This window comes from Tasmannia lanceolata, unplaced genomic scaffold (genome assembly GCF_043159265.1).
Source record: "Tasmannia lanceolata isolate RefF3 unplaced genomic scaffold, GAP_Taslan_0.1 ptg000037l, whole genome shotgun sequence".
NCBI lineage: Eukaryota > Viridiplantae > Streptophyta > Magnoliopsida > Canellales > Winteraceae > Tasmannia > Tasmannia lanceolata.
In genome coordinates this window covers 4,430,376-4,444,861 of record NW_027518714.1, presented here as the reverse complement: position 1 = coordinate 4,444,861, position 14,486 = coordinate 4,430,376, and positions in this window count along the sequence as shown.

Below are 14,486 nucleotides of genomic sequence, written 5' to 3'. Positions count from 1 at the left end.
CGGTCGATATCTTTTGGGTGGATTCCCGCAAGAATATAGTTGGGATTTCACTAGAAAGTTGAAAATAGCGTTCGATTGATGTATTCCAGCGAGATTCCTGCACGACTTGGATTCCCCTTTTGCCGACGTGGAAGGATAAAATCATTCCTTCAAGGATTTTGCCCAAATTCCATCGGATTCCAGAGGAGAATCCTCGAAACTCGCAAAAGCGAGTTCCCAATAAAAATTAAGATGTTGTGAGGATGACTTTTTCTCTGGGAAAAAAAAATAAAAACAAGGGTTTTGAGGGTTTCGTTCGCTCGTCTTCTCTGTTTTGAGCTCGAGCTCAAGAAGCATGCTTCAGTGTCGTGCGAAAAGGGTTTCGAGGGGTTGGTTCTCCTCCGACCTTTCACTGTTCTTTGTTTATTTTACATATGTTATGTATGTTGGTTCTCCTCCGGCGGTTCACTGTCCTTTGTTTATATTACATATGTGTAGGTTCTTTATTACATTAGGACCCTTAACTATATTCAGTTCTATGTATTTACACTGATACTGGCAGCTTATTGAGGTGAAAAGTCTTCACATTGTCTCTGGTAACTTTTTCACAATTTACCTCAAACAAAACAGTTGATTTTTGTTTCCAGGAATTCCCTGCAACTTTCCATCCAGGAATCCAGGCAACATAACACCCACATTCCAATTTCCAGCAACTTTCAACCCAACTTTCCAGGCAGCATAACACCAGAAAATAAGCTTTTTTTTCCTTTCTCCTCGAGCTCCTTTCCTACTTGCCACATCACTTTCCTTCCCTTTGCTTAATCACGCCCATTTTGGAACAGAACAAAGCCTTTAGAGAATAAAGATAAACAAAAAAGAGTAGCATTCCTTAAGGCTCTGTTCACTTCTTTTCCCTGGTGCTGGTCTTTTTTTTCCCTGACAAGACCCCCTTGACAAGATAGAATTTCTGTGTTGACTTCTTTTCCAGGGAAAAATATTATCAGATGTAGAGTTTTTTATTTAAAAGCTGAAAATGACGTGGAAATTGACTTTTTCCCTGTTACTCAAGATTTAGTTTCTGATTAAATATATCAGAAAGAGGCTTTCCAAGGAAAACGAAACCTTTTCCTTGATAGTTTCCCTGGATTCCTTTTCCTTCTGCCACATCACCTAGAAAGGAAAGGAATCATTTCCTTTCCTTTCCGGGGAAAAGAAGTGAACAGAGCCTAAAGGGATTGAAGGGAAAATGGAATTTCCACCCCATTTGTTTATCTTTTCCTAGAAGTGACTCATTCTACCCGTTTTATTTGAGTTTTAATGAAAATTAGACATTTTCACGAAATTAAAAACAAAAGCGATGTTAATACAGACCAAGGAGATGGAGATATCAACACAGTATATTCTCAAGGAACTAGTACATGACAAGAATATGATTAAGACTTCCCAACCCTCTAAATAATAGCAGCCGAAGAGTAGTAAATGTGAACTACCAACTCTTGGCGGGACTATATTCTTTGTCTTTTTAATCTGGTGAGCACGCAACTAGACTTCTACTTGTTATACTCATGGTATGGAAGGCCAAAATACTTTTAGTCTTCTTAACGATCGAGTCGATGTGAGCCCTTTTGTCGGAATCTTATTGTTCCTTAGCAGGGTCCATGTGAGTGGAGAGAATGGAGGTGGGAGAGATTCCGAAAAAGGTTAAAGATTTGCAACGGTGGTAGGGATCGATGGTGGCCCGATGAACAGCTGATTTAGTCATTCGCTCAGAACACGGCATTACACGAATTGTGGGCAGACCTTGGTTGATCGGATCGACCACTCGGATAGACCACTTTGATACTATGATAAATTTTGTGATCTTCATCAATCTTTAATGCATTACAATCCAGCCAAATGAGTGTTTATATAGAACACCCAAGAGCATAAGCTTAGAAACTACGAGATTTAGGAAGATAATCATAGAAGGAGATTTTTGAAAAGAGTTAATCCAACTTCTAAATTTACCCGAATCACGCTAACAAGCAGATCTTAGAAGATCCGGTCTTATTCTCTAACAAGGAGAAACTCTTTGTATTAGAGGCGTAACAGAGGATTGTTAGAGAAATAATTCTGTATCTGTTGGAAAGAAAAAGCAGTAACCAGTTTGCTTCAAGGCGCGAAATCGCTTTCCTTAAGACAGATTTCGCCCCCACTAGAAGTGTGCAAAGGGGATCCGCGAACTGCCTCCAAGATACAATGAAGCCAGTAGGAATGTCCTACTAATTTGACGACGCTATGCACAAGCGGAGTCAAATCCGAAATGCCCTTAGAATCTTACAAGCCTGAGAGAATCAGTCTAATTTCTGTTACTGCAGTATAACAGTAATTAGATAAACAATAAGAAAATAGTTTAGTAAAACGAATTTTGGTGGGAGCAAGAAAGAGAGTATAATGCACTAGAAGTCTTAAGAATTTATTCAGAAATGGGTAAATTCGATTGTACTTTGAAATGGTTGGGTTCTGCAACTTTTATAGAGCCTCTGGTGTCTTTTCAGTGTGAAAAGCACCCCTGTATAGAGTCTTTCCAGATCGGTTTGAATTCTGGCCGTTAGATCGCGCCCATACGCGATTCAACGAACCAGATCAATCCTAGAGAGTCTGTTGGGATATTTAAATTCCCGTCCTCCCATCTAACCGTTAGATGATCCATCTATGGTACAGATCGCACCCGTTAGATCCTTGACCATTGGGAAGGGACACAACCCAATGGATCGCACCCACTGACCATTGGAGCACTGGGCCCGCTGGGCCGACCGTTGTGCTCGAATCAAAGCCCAACCCAATCGAACTATTCGACACTGGGCTTGGGCTTGATGGGCCTTTGAACTATTCGGCCCACCCACTAGACCGATCCACAATCGTCTAGATCCAACGGTCCAGATCAGATCTGGAAAAATTAAAGGCTCCAATCGCTCCTCGCTACGATGCGGCGTGCGAAGTGCAAAGTGCGCCTAAAAAAGCGCCAATAAAGCGCCACTATGCGCCCTATAGCCCATTGCCCACGCCGCGCGTGCGTGTGCGCGTGCGCGTGTGCGAACGGTGCGTTGCACCGTCCCGCGGGTCCAACCATGGGTTCAACCCAATGTGCAATCAAACAAGTAATAGAAAAGTGAAGTGCTTTATAAGCCCTTCTCTTTCTTTTCTCTCATCCGATTTGGGACTATCTTTTCAACTACATTACACTATTCTCTTTCTCTTGCAAAAAGCAACTATTTCCAAAGAAAAGTTTTTCTTTTTCCAAAACACACTTAAAGAAAATATTTTCCAAAAAATGTTTTGACCAAAAACACTTGATTTTGAAAAATCTTTAACAATCCCCCACCATTTTCAAAATCAAAAAAGATTTTCTCATCAGGCTTGGAATTTTTATGCATAAATAAAGGTATCTTTCGATTTGAACCTTTACTTAGTGAAAACACATCAAAGTTAACCAGAATTGCATAGTAGACATGTCTTTGAACTAGCGATTCTATTTGGTTAACCGGACACATCTCACACATAAGAATTTATCTCTTTAGGCAATTTCTAAAAAACCGACACATGAATTGGCCTTGTGTCTATATCTTGGTTTCATGAGTGCTCTAGAAACTAGCCAGGTCTCATAGGAAGCGGCACCACTCCCACACTCACATAGGTAGACTTATCAAGAGTGCCCCTGTAACTATAACACTCCAACACTTTGTTATAAGTCTATTAAGAGCTCAAATGCTCAGCCTTTCCCTTTTATACATTACAGGTACCAAGCACTTTACCTTGGGATGGAAATATAATATATATTATAGTGCTTGCAATCACTCCATATGATGTACTTTGACTCATTGAACTCAAGACTTGATATTTATTCAAGTGTTGAGTCGAGGTTCCATCATTGGTGACTATTTGGTAATGGCTTTAACCCCATCCCTAATGATGTTTTACACACCATATCTCTCGCAAGAGCTTTAGTAAATGGATCAGCCAAATTTTGGCTTGATCTCACAAAATCAATAGTTACTACTCCATTAGTAAGTAACTCTCTCACAGTACTGTGTCTAAGTCCTATATGCCTGGACTTACCATTATAAACATGATTATATGCCCTTGATAGTGTGGCCTGACTATCACAGTGGACATAAATCGATGGCATAGGATTAGGCCATAACGGAATTTCCAATAACAAATTCCGAAGCCATTCCGCCTCTTTACAACATGCTGCCAGAGCTATAAACTCTGCTTCCATAGTGGATGTTGAAATGCATGTTTGTTTCTTAGAGGCCCAGGAGACTGCTCCCCCACCAAGGGTGAAAATCCACCCACTGGTTGATGTATGATCTATACGCTCAGTTATCCAACTAGCGTCAGTGTATCCTTCTATTACAGTTGGATACCCACCATAACATAAACCATAGTCTATAGTTTTCTTTAAATATTTTAATACTCTATAGACTGCATTCCAATGAGAGAAATTTGGATTACTAGTAAACCTACTAAGCTTACCCACAGCAAATGCTATGTCTGGCCTAGTACAGGTCATAGCATACATAAGGCTACCAATCACACTAGCATACCCTAGTTGAGAAATAGTCCTTCCAGAATTAAGATATAACTTCCCACTAGGATCAAAAGGAGTTGAAGCAGGTGAACAATCAAAATGATTAAACTTTTTAAGAACTTTTTCAATATAATGTGACTGGGTTAGAATCAAACTACTGTTATGTCTTATGATTCTTATACCCAAGATCACATCTGCTTCACCCATATCTTTCATATCAAAGTTTTGAGATAAAAATAATTTAGTACTTTGAATACATTCAAAATCTGTACTAAATATTAACATATCATCAACATATAAACATATAATAACACCACTACCACCTTTAAAGTTACTAAATACACATTTATCTGACTCATGAATTCTATAACCATTAGAGACTAACACCTTATCAAATCTTTCATGCCATTGCTTAGGAGCTTGCTTTAGGCCATATAAAGATTTGACTAATTTACAGACTTTATGCTCTTGACCAGGTAAAATGAAACCTTCAGGTTGTTCCATATACACTTCTTCATCAAGTTCACCATTTAAGAATGCTGTTTTAACATCCATTTGGTGAATGTGAAGTTTGTATATGGAAGCAAGAGCAATCAAGACTCTAATGGTAGAAATCCTAGCAACGGGTGCATATGTATCAAAATAATCAATTCCGGGTTTTTGAGTAAACCCTTTGGCAACTAATCTAGCTTTAAACTTTTCTATAGATCCATCTACTTTGATCTTCTTTTTGAAGATCCACTTACACCCAATAGGTTTAGATCCAGGTGGTAGATCAACTAAATACCAAGTCTTATTACCCATAATAGAATCCATTTCGTCATTAATTGCTTCTTTCCAAAAAGCGACATCCTGTGACTTTATGGCTTCCGTATAGGTTTGAGGGTCACTTTCTACATTTAAATCTAACATTATAGAAGATTTGAGTTTTTCTCTTGTCCCTTCTACTAGGTAAGTAACAAAGTCAGGACCAAAACTCTTTTCACTTCTATCTCTTTTACTTCTTCTTATTTCACTAGGGTCACCATCTTTTGTTTGTGGTTCTAAAGAAAGTTCCACAGTATTACTAGGCTGAACTTCTTTTGGAATTGAAGTGAACCTATTCTCATAGAAGAAGGCATCTCTAGATTCAATTATTGTATTAATTTGTAGAAAATCATTAGGTTCTATAACTAGAAACCTATATGCCTTACTATGGCTAGCATATCCTAAAAAAATACACTCTATACCCTTCTCACCTAATTTTCTTAATTTAGGTTTAGGAACTTTAACAATGGCTCTACAACCCCAAACTTTAAGATAATTCAAGTTTGGTTTTCTTTTCTTCCAAAGCTCATAAGGGGTTACATTATTCTTTTTACTTGGTACCCTATTCAATATGTAACAAGCAGTAAGTAATGCTTCACCCCAAAAACTTTTATTCAAACCAGAATTAACAAGCATAGCATTAACCATTTCAGTTAAAGTTCTATTTTTTCTTTCTGCTACACCATTTTGCTGTGGTGTATAAGGGGCAGAAGTTTCATGAACTATGCCCACTGATTCACAGAAAAGAGGGAAATGGTATTCACCACCCCTATCAGATCTAAGGCATTTAATGCATGTTTCACATTGGTTTTCTACTTCTGTTTTATAAACCTTAAACTTTTCCAACACTTCATCTTTATGACTAAGTAAATATACATAGCAAAATTTAGTAAAATCATCTATAAAAGTAACAAAATACTTTTTACCTCCCTTGGTAGGAACACTATGTATATCGCATACATCGCTATGTACAAGGTCTAACAGATTAGAAGTTCTATCTACTGAGGGAAATGGTCTAGTTATTAATTTAGTTTGCATACATATTTTGCATTTATCTACTAAATCAATTTCACATTTTGGAATTAAATCTAACTTAACCATATCATGCATTTTTCTAGTATTAACATGTCCTAAACGATTATGCCATAAAGATAAAGAGTCAACAACATAAGCAAAGACATTCACTTTATTGATATTGAGTTTAAACATCCCTTCATACATATATCCCTTTCCAACAAAGGTACCCCCCTTAGAAAGAATGAATTTGTCAGATTCAAATACGAGCTTGAAGCCATTCTTGTTAAGAATGCTTCCAGAAACTAAATTCTTTCGCACTTCAGGTACATGAAAGACATCGGTAAGAGTGAGGCGCTTGCCGGATGTAAATTCCAGTTCTACTTTGCCTCTTCCTTTGACTTCTGCCGTCGACGAATTGCCCATGTAAAGGACACTTCCATCTTCAACCGTTTCATAGGTCGAAAACATATTCCTGTCTTTGCAGACATGCCTCGTCGCACCCGAGTCAATCCACCAATCATTGCCATCTTCAAGAATATTTGCTTCTGAAATCATGGCCACAAACTTGTTGTTGTCTGTTGGTGTTCCCGACTTCTTATCTTTAAGAAGTCGACATTCACTCTTGTAGTGGCCTGGTTTGCCACAATTGAAACAAGCACCCTTCCTTTTCTTATTCTTATTATTCTTCTTGTCAGGGTGTTTGTTTCTCTTCCGATTGCCTTTCCCTTGTTGGTTTGGTTTATTGACATTTTCCACCAAGTGTATCTTAGAGGAAGAATTCTCATGATCATCTTTATGATCTCTAATCCTTGACTCTTCCTCAATCCTGAGGCATAGAGCCAAGTCATCAAGAGAAATCTCCTCTTTCTTGTGTTTAAGACTTTTTCTAAATTCTTTCCAACTTGGCGGAAGTTTGTCAATAATCGACGGAATTATAAAGGAATCATCAAGTAAAATGCCTTGCAAATGAATTTGACTCACCATGTGTTGGATTTCATGCAGTTGATCAATAACAGGTCTATCATCTACCATGCGATAATTCAGGAAACGACTCACAGAGAATTTTTTGCTGCTAGCATCCTCCGCCATGTACTTCGCTTCGAGTGCGTTCCAAATCTCACTTGCCGATCCCATTCCCTGATATATGTCGAACAAAGTATCCGACATAGCATTGAGGATGTGCCCTTTGCAGATGTAATCATCTTGTTCCCATTTCATTCTTGCACGAGCCTGCGCTAATGTCTCATTTTCAACTGTTGTCGGCCTTGGGGATGTGAGAACTCGAACTACTTTGAGCGACGTAAGGATGAAGTGCAACTTCTTCTGCCATCGCTTGAAATTCCCTTTGTCAAATCGCTCAAGTTTGACAAACTCTTGGGACATTTGACGGATTGAGTACAACGCCATTGAAGCAAAGAAAAATCTGTCTTAAGATTGTTAGAGAAATAATTCTGTATCTGTTGGAAAGAAAAAGCAGTAACCAGTTTGCTTCAAGGCGCGAAATCGCTTTCCTTAAGACAGATTTCGCCCCCACTAGAAGTGTGCAAAGGGGATCCGCGAACTGCCTCCAAGATACAATGAAGCCAGTAGGAATGTCCTACTAATTTGACGACGCTATGCACAAGCGGAGTCAAATCCGAAATGCCCTTAGAATCTTACAAGCCTGAGAGAATCAGTCTAATTTCTGTTACTGCAGTATAACAGTAATTAGATAAACAATAAGAAAATAGTTTAGTAAAACGAATTTTGGTGGGAGCAAGAAAGAGAGTATAATGCACTAGAAGTCTTAAGAATTTATTCAGAAATGGGTAAATTCGATTGTACTTTGAAATGGTTGGGTTCTGCAACTTTTATAGAGCCTCTGGTGTCTTTTCAGTGTGAAAAGCACCCCTGTATAGAGTCTTTCCAGATCGGTTTGAATTCTGGCCGTTAGATCGCGCCCATACGCGATTCAACGAACCAGATCAATCCTAGAGAGTCTGTTGGGATATTTAAATTCCCGTCCTCCCATCTAACCGTTAGATGATCCATCTATGGTACAGATCGCACCCGTTAGATCCTTGACCGTTGGGAAGGGACACAACCCAATGGATCGCACCCACTGACCATTGGAGCACTGGGCCCGCTGGGCCGACCGTTGTGCTCGAATCAAAGCCCAACCCAATCGAACTATTCGACACTGGGCTTGGGCTTGATGGGCCTTTGAACTATTCGGCCCACCCACTAGACCGATCCACAATCGTCTAGATCCAACGGTCCAGATCAGATCTGGAAAAATTAAAGGCTCCAATCGCTCCTCGCTACGATGCGGCGTGCGAAGTGCAAAGTGCGCCTAAAAAAGCGCCAATAAAGCGCCACTATGCGCCCTATAGCCCATTGCCCACGCCGCGCGTGCGTGTGCGCGTGCGCGTGTGCGAACGGTGCGTTGCACCGTCCCGCGGGTCCAACCATGGGTTCAACCCAATGTGCAATCAAACAAGTAATAGAAAAGTGAAGTGCTTTATAAGCCCTTCTCTTTCTTTTCTCTCATCCGATTTGGGACTATCTTTTCAACTACATTACACTATTCTCTTTCTCTTGCAAAAAGCAACTATTTCCAAAGAAAAGTTTTTCTTTTTCCAAAACACACTTAAAGAAAATATTTTCCAAAAAATGTTTTGACCAAAAACACTTGATTTTGAAAAATCTTTAACAATCCCCCACCATTTTCAAAATCAAAAAAGATTTTCTCATCAGGCTTGGAATTTTTATGCATAAATAAAGGTATCTTTCGATTTGAACCTTTACTTAGTGAAAACACATCAAAGTTAACCAGAATTGCATAGTAGACATGTCTTTGAACTAGCGATTCTATTTGGTTAACCGGACACATCTCACACATAAGAATTTATCTCTTTAGGCAATTTCTAAAAAACCGACACATGAATTGGCCTTGTGTCTATATCTTAGTTTCATGAGTGCTCTAGAAACTAGCCAGGTCTCATAGGAAGCGGCACCACTCCCACACTCACATAGGTAGACTTATCAAGAGTGCCCCTGTAACTATAACACTCCAACACTTTGTTATAAGTCTATTAAGAGCTCAAATGCTCAGCCTTTCCCTTTTATACATTACAGGTACCAAGCACTTTACCTTGGGATGGAAATATAATATATATTATAGTGCTTGCAATCACTCCATATGATGTACTTTGACTCATTGAACTCAAGACTTGATATTTATTCAAGTGTTGAGTCGAGGTTCCATCATTGGTGACTATTTGGTAATGGCTTTAACCCCATCCCTAATGATGTTTTACACACCATATCTCTCGCAAGAGCTTTAGTAAATGGATCAGCCAAATTTTGGCTTGATCTCACAAAATCAATAGTTACTACTCCATTAGTAAGTAACTCTCTCACAGTACTTTGTCTAAGTCCTATATGCCTGGACTTACCATTATAAACATGATTATATGCCCTTGATAGTGTGGCCTGACTATCACAGTGGACATAAATCGATGGCATAGGATTAGGCCATAACGGAATTTCCAATAACAAATTCCGAAGCCATTCCGCCTCTTTACAACATGCTGCCAGAGCTATAAACTCTGCTTCCATAGTGGATGTTGAAATGCATGTTTGTTTCTTAGAGGCCCAGGAGACTGCTCCCCCACCAAGGGTGAAAATCCACCCACTGGTTGATGTATGATCTATACGCTCAGTTATCCAACTAGCGTCAGTGTATCCTTCTATTACAGTTGGATACCCACCATAACATAAACCATAGTCTATAGTTTTCTTTAAATATTTTAATACTCTATAGACTGCATTCCAATGAGAGAAATTTGGATTACTAGTAAACCTACTAAGCTTACCCACAGCAAATGCTATGTCTGGCCTAGTACAGGTCATAGCATACATAAGGCTACCAATCACACTAGCATACCCTAGTTGAGAAATAGTCCTTCCAGAATTAAGATATAACTTCCCACTAGGATCAAAAGGAGTTGAAGCAGGTGAACAATCAAAATGATTAAACTTTTTAAGAACTTTTTCAATATAATGTGACTGGGTTAGAATCAAACTACTGTTATGTCTTATGATTCTTATACCCAAGATCACATCTGCTTCACCCATATCTTTCATATCAAAGTTTTGAGATAAAAATAATTTAGTACTTTGAATACATTCAAAATCTGTACTAAATATTAACATATCATCAACATATAAACATATAATAACACCACTACCACCTTTAAAGTTACTAAATACACATTTATCTGACTCATGAATTCTATAACCATTAGAGACTAACACCTTATCAAATCTTTCATGCCATTGCTTAGGAGCTTGCTTTAGGCCATATAAAGATTTGACTAATTTACAGACTTTATGCTCTTGACCAGGTAAAATGAAACCTTCAGGTTGTTCCATATACACTTCTTCATCAAGTTCACCATTTAAGAATGCTGTTTTAACATCCATTTGGTGAATGTGAAGTTTGTATATGGAAGCAAGAGCAATCAAGACTCTAATGGTAGAAATCCTAGCAACGGGTGCATATGTATCAAAATAATCAATTCCGGGTTTTTGAGTAAACCCTTTGGCAACTAATCTAGCTTTAAACTTTTCTATAGATCCATCTACTTTGATCTTCTTTTTGAAGATCCACTTACACCCAATAGGTTTAGATCCAGGTGGTAGATCAACTAAATACCAAGTCTTATTACCCATAATAGAATCCATTTCGTCATTAATTGCTTCTTTCCAAAAAGCGACATCCTGTGACTTTATGGCTTCCGTATAGGTTTGAGGGTCACTTTCTACATTTAAATCTAACATTATAGAAGATTTGAGTTTTTCTCTTGTCCCTTCTACTAGGTAAGTAACAAAGTCAGGACCAAAACTCTTTTCACTTCTATCTCTTTTACTTCTTCTTATTTCACTAGGGTCACCATCTTTTGTTTGTGGTTCTAAAGAAAGTTCCACAGTATTACTAGGCTGAACTTCTTTTGGAATTGAAGTGAACCTATTCTCATAGAAGAAGGCATCTCTAGATTCAATTATTGTATTAATTTGTAGAAAATCATTAGGTTCTATAACTAGAAACCTATATGCCTTACTATGGCTAGCATATCCTAAAAAAATACACTCTATACCCTTCTCACCTAATTTTCTTAATTTAGGTTTAGGAACTTTAACAATGGCTCTACAACCCCAAACTTTAAGATAATTCAAGTTTGGTTTTCTTTTCTTCCAAAGCTCATAAGGGGTTACATTATTCTTTTTACTTGGTACCCTATTCAATATGTAACAAGCAGTAAGTAATGCTTCACCCCAAAAACTTTTATTCAAACCAGAATTAACAAGCATAGCATTAACCATTTCAGTTAAAGTTCTATTTTTTCTTTCTGCTACACCATTTTGCTGTGGTGTATAAGGGGCAGAAGTTTCATGAACTATGCCCACTGATTCACAGAAAAGAGGGAAATGGTATTCACCACCCCTATCAGATCTAAGGCATTTAATGCATGTTTCACATTGGTTTTCTACTTCTGTTTTATAAACCTTAAACTTTTCCAACACTTCATCTTTATGACTAAGTAAATATACATAGCAAAATTTAGTAAAATCATCTATAAAAGTAACAAAATACTTTTTACCTCCCTTGGTAGGAACACTATGTATATCGCATACATCGCTATGTACAAGGTCTAACAGATTAGAAGTTCTATCTACTGAGGGAAATGGTCTAGTTATTAATTTAGTTTGCATACATATTTTGCATTTATCTACTAAATCAATTTCACATTTTGGAATTAAATCTAACTTAACCATATCATGCATTTTTCTAGTATTAACATGTCCTAAACGATTATGCCATAAAGATAAAGAGTCAACAACATAAGCAAAGACATTCACTTTATTGATATTGAGTTTAAACATCCCTTCATACATATATCCCTTTCCAACAAAGGTACCCCCCTTAGAAAGAATGAATTTGTCAGATTCAAATACGAGCTTGAAGCCATTCTTGTTAAGAATGCTTCCAGAAACTAAATTCTTTCGCACTTCAGGTACATGAAAGACATCGGTAAGAGTGAGGCGCTTGCCGGATGTAAATTCCAGTTCTACTTTGCCTCTTCCTTTGACTTCTGCCGTCGACGAATTGCCCATGTAAAGGACACTTCCATCTTCAACCGTTTCATAGGTCGAAAACATATTCCTGTCTTTGCAGACATGCCTCGTCGCACCCGAGTCAATCCACCAATCATTGCCATCTTCAAGAATATTTGCTTCTGAAATCATGGCCACAAACTTGTTGTTGTCTGTTGGTGTTCCCGACTTCTTATCTTTAAGAAGTCGACATTCACTCTTGTAGTGGCCTGGTTTGCCACAATTGAAACAAGCACCCTTCCTTTTCTTATTCTTATTATTCTTCTTGTCAGGGTGTTTGTTTCTCTTCCGATTGCCTTTCCCTTGTTGGTTTGGTTTATTGACATTTTCCACCAAGTGTATCTTAGAGGAAGAATTCTCATGATCATCTTTATGATCTCTAATCCTTGACTCTTCCTCAATCCTGAGGCATAGAGCCAAGTCATCAAGAGAAATCTCCTCTTTCTTGTGTTTAAGACTTTTTCTAAATTCTTTCCAACTTGGCGGAAGTTTGTCAATAATCGACGGAATTATAAAGGAATCATCAAGTAAAATGCCTTGCAAATGAATTTGACTCACCATGTGTTGGATTTCATGCAGTTGATCAATAACAGGTCTATCATCTACCATGCGATAATTCAGGAAACGACTCACAGAGAATTTTTTGCTGCTAGCATCCTCCGCCATGTACTTCGCTTCGAGTGCGTTCCAAATCTCACTTGCCGATCCCATTCCCTGATATATGTCGAACAAAGTATCCGACATAGCATTGAGGATGTGCCCTTTGCAGATGTAATCATCTTGTTCCCATTTCATTCTTGCACGAGCCTGCGCTAATGTCTCATTTTCAACTGTTGTCGGCCTTGGGGATGTGAGAACTCGAACTACTTTGAGCGACGTAAGGATGAAGTGCAACTTCTTCTGCCATCGCTTGAAATTCCCTTTGTCAAATCGCTCAAGTTTGACAAACTCTTGGGACATTTGACGGATTGAGTACAACGCCATTGAAGCAAAGAAAAATCTGTCTTAAGATTGTTAGAGAAATAATTCTGTATCTGTTGGAAAGAAAAAGCAGTAACCAGTTTGCTTCAAGGCGCGAAATCGCTTTCCTTAAGACAGATTTCGCCCCCACTAGAAGTGTGCAAAGGGGATCCGCGAACTGCCTCCAAGATACAATGAAGCCAGTAGGAATGTCCTACTAATTTGACGACGCTATGCACAAGCGGAGTCAAATCCGAAATGCCCTTAGAATCTTACAAGCCTGAGAGAATCAGTCTAATTTCTGTTACTGCAGTATAACAGTAATTAGATAAACAATAAGAAAATAGTTTAGTAAAACGAATTTTGGTGGGAGCAAGAAAGAGAGTATAATGCACTAGAAGTCTTAAGAATTTATTCAGAAATGGGTAAATTCGATTGTACTTTGAAATGGTTGGGTTCTGCAACTTTTATAGAGCCTCTGGTGTCTTTTCAGTGTGAAAAGCACCCCTGTATAGAGTCTTTCCAGATCGGTTTGAATTCTGGCCGTTAGATCGCGCCCATACGCGATTCAACGAACCAGATCAATCCTAGAGAGTCTGTTGGGATATTTAAATTCCCGTCCTCCCATCTAACCGTTAGATGATCCATCTATGGTACAGATCGCACCCGTTAGATCCTTGACCGTTGGGAAGGGACACAACCCAATGGATCGCACCCACTGACCATTGGAGCACTGGGCCCGCTGGGCCGACCGTTGTGCTCGAATCAAAGCCCAACCCAATCGAACTATTCGACACTGGGCTTGGGCTTGATGGGCCTTTGAACTATTCGGCCCACCCACTAGACCGATCCACAATCGTCTAGATCCAACGGTCCAGATCAGATCTGGAAAAATTAAAGGCTCCAATCGCTCCTCGCTACGATGCGGCGTGCGAAGTGCAAAGTGCGCCTAAAAAAGCGCCAATAAAGCGCCACTATGCGCCCTATAGCC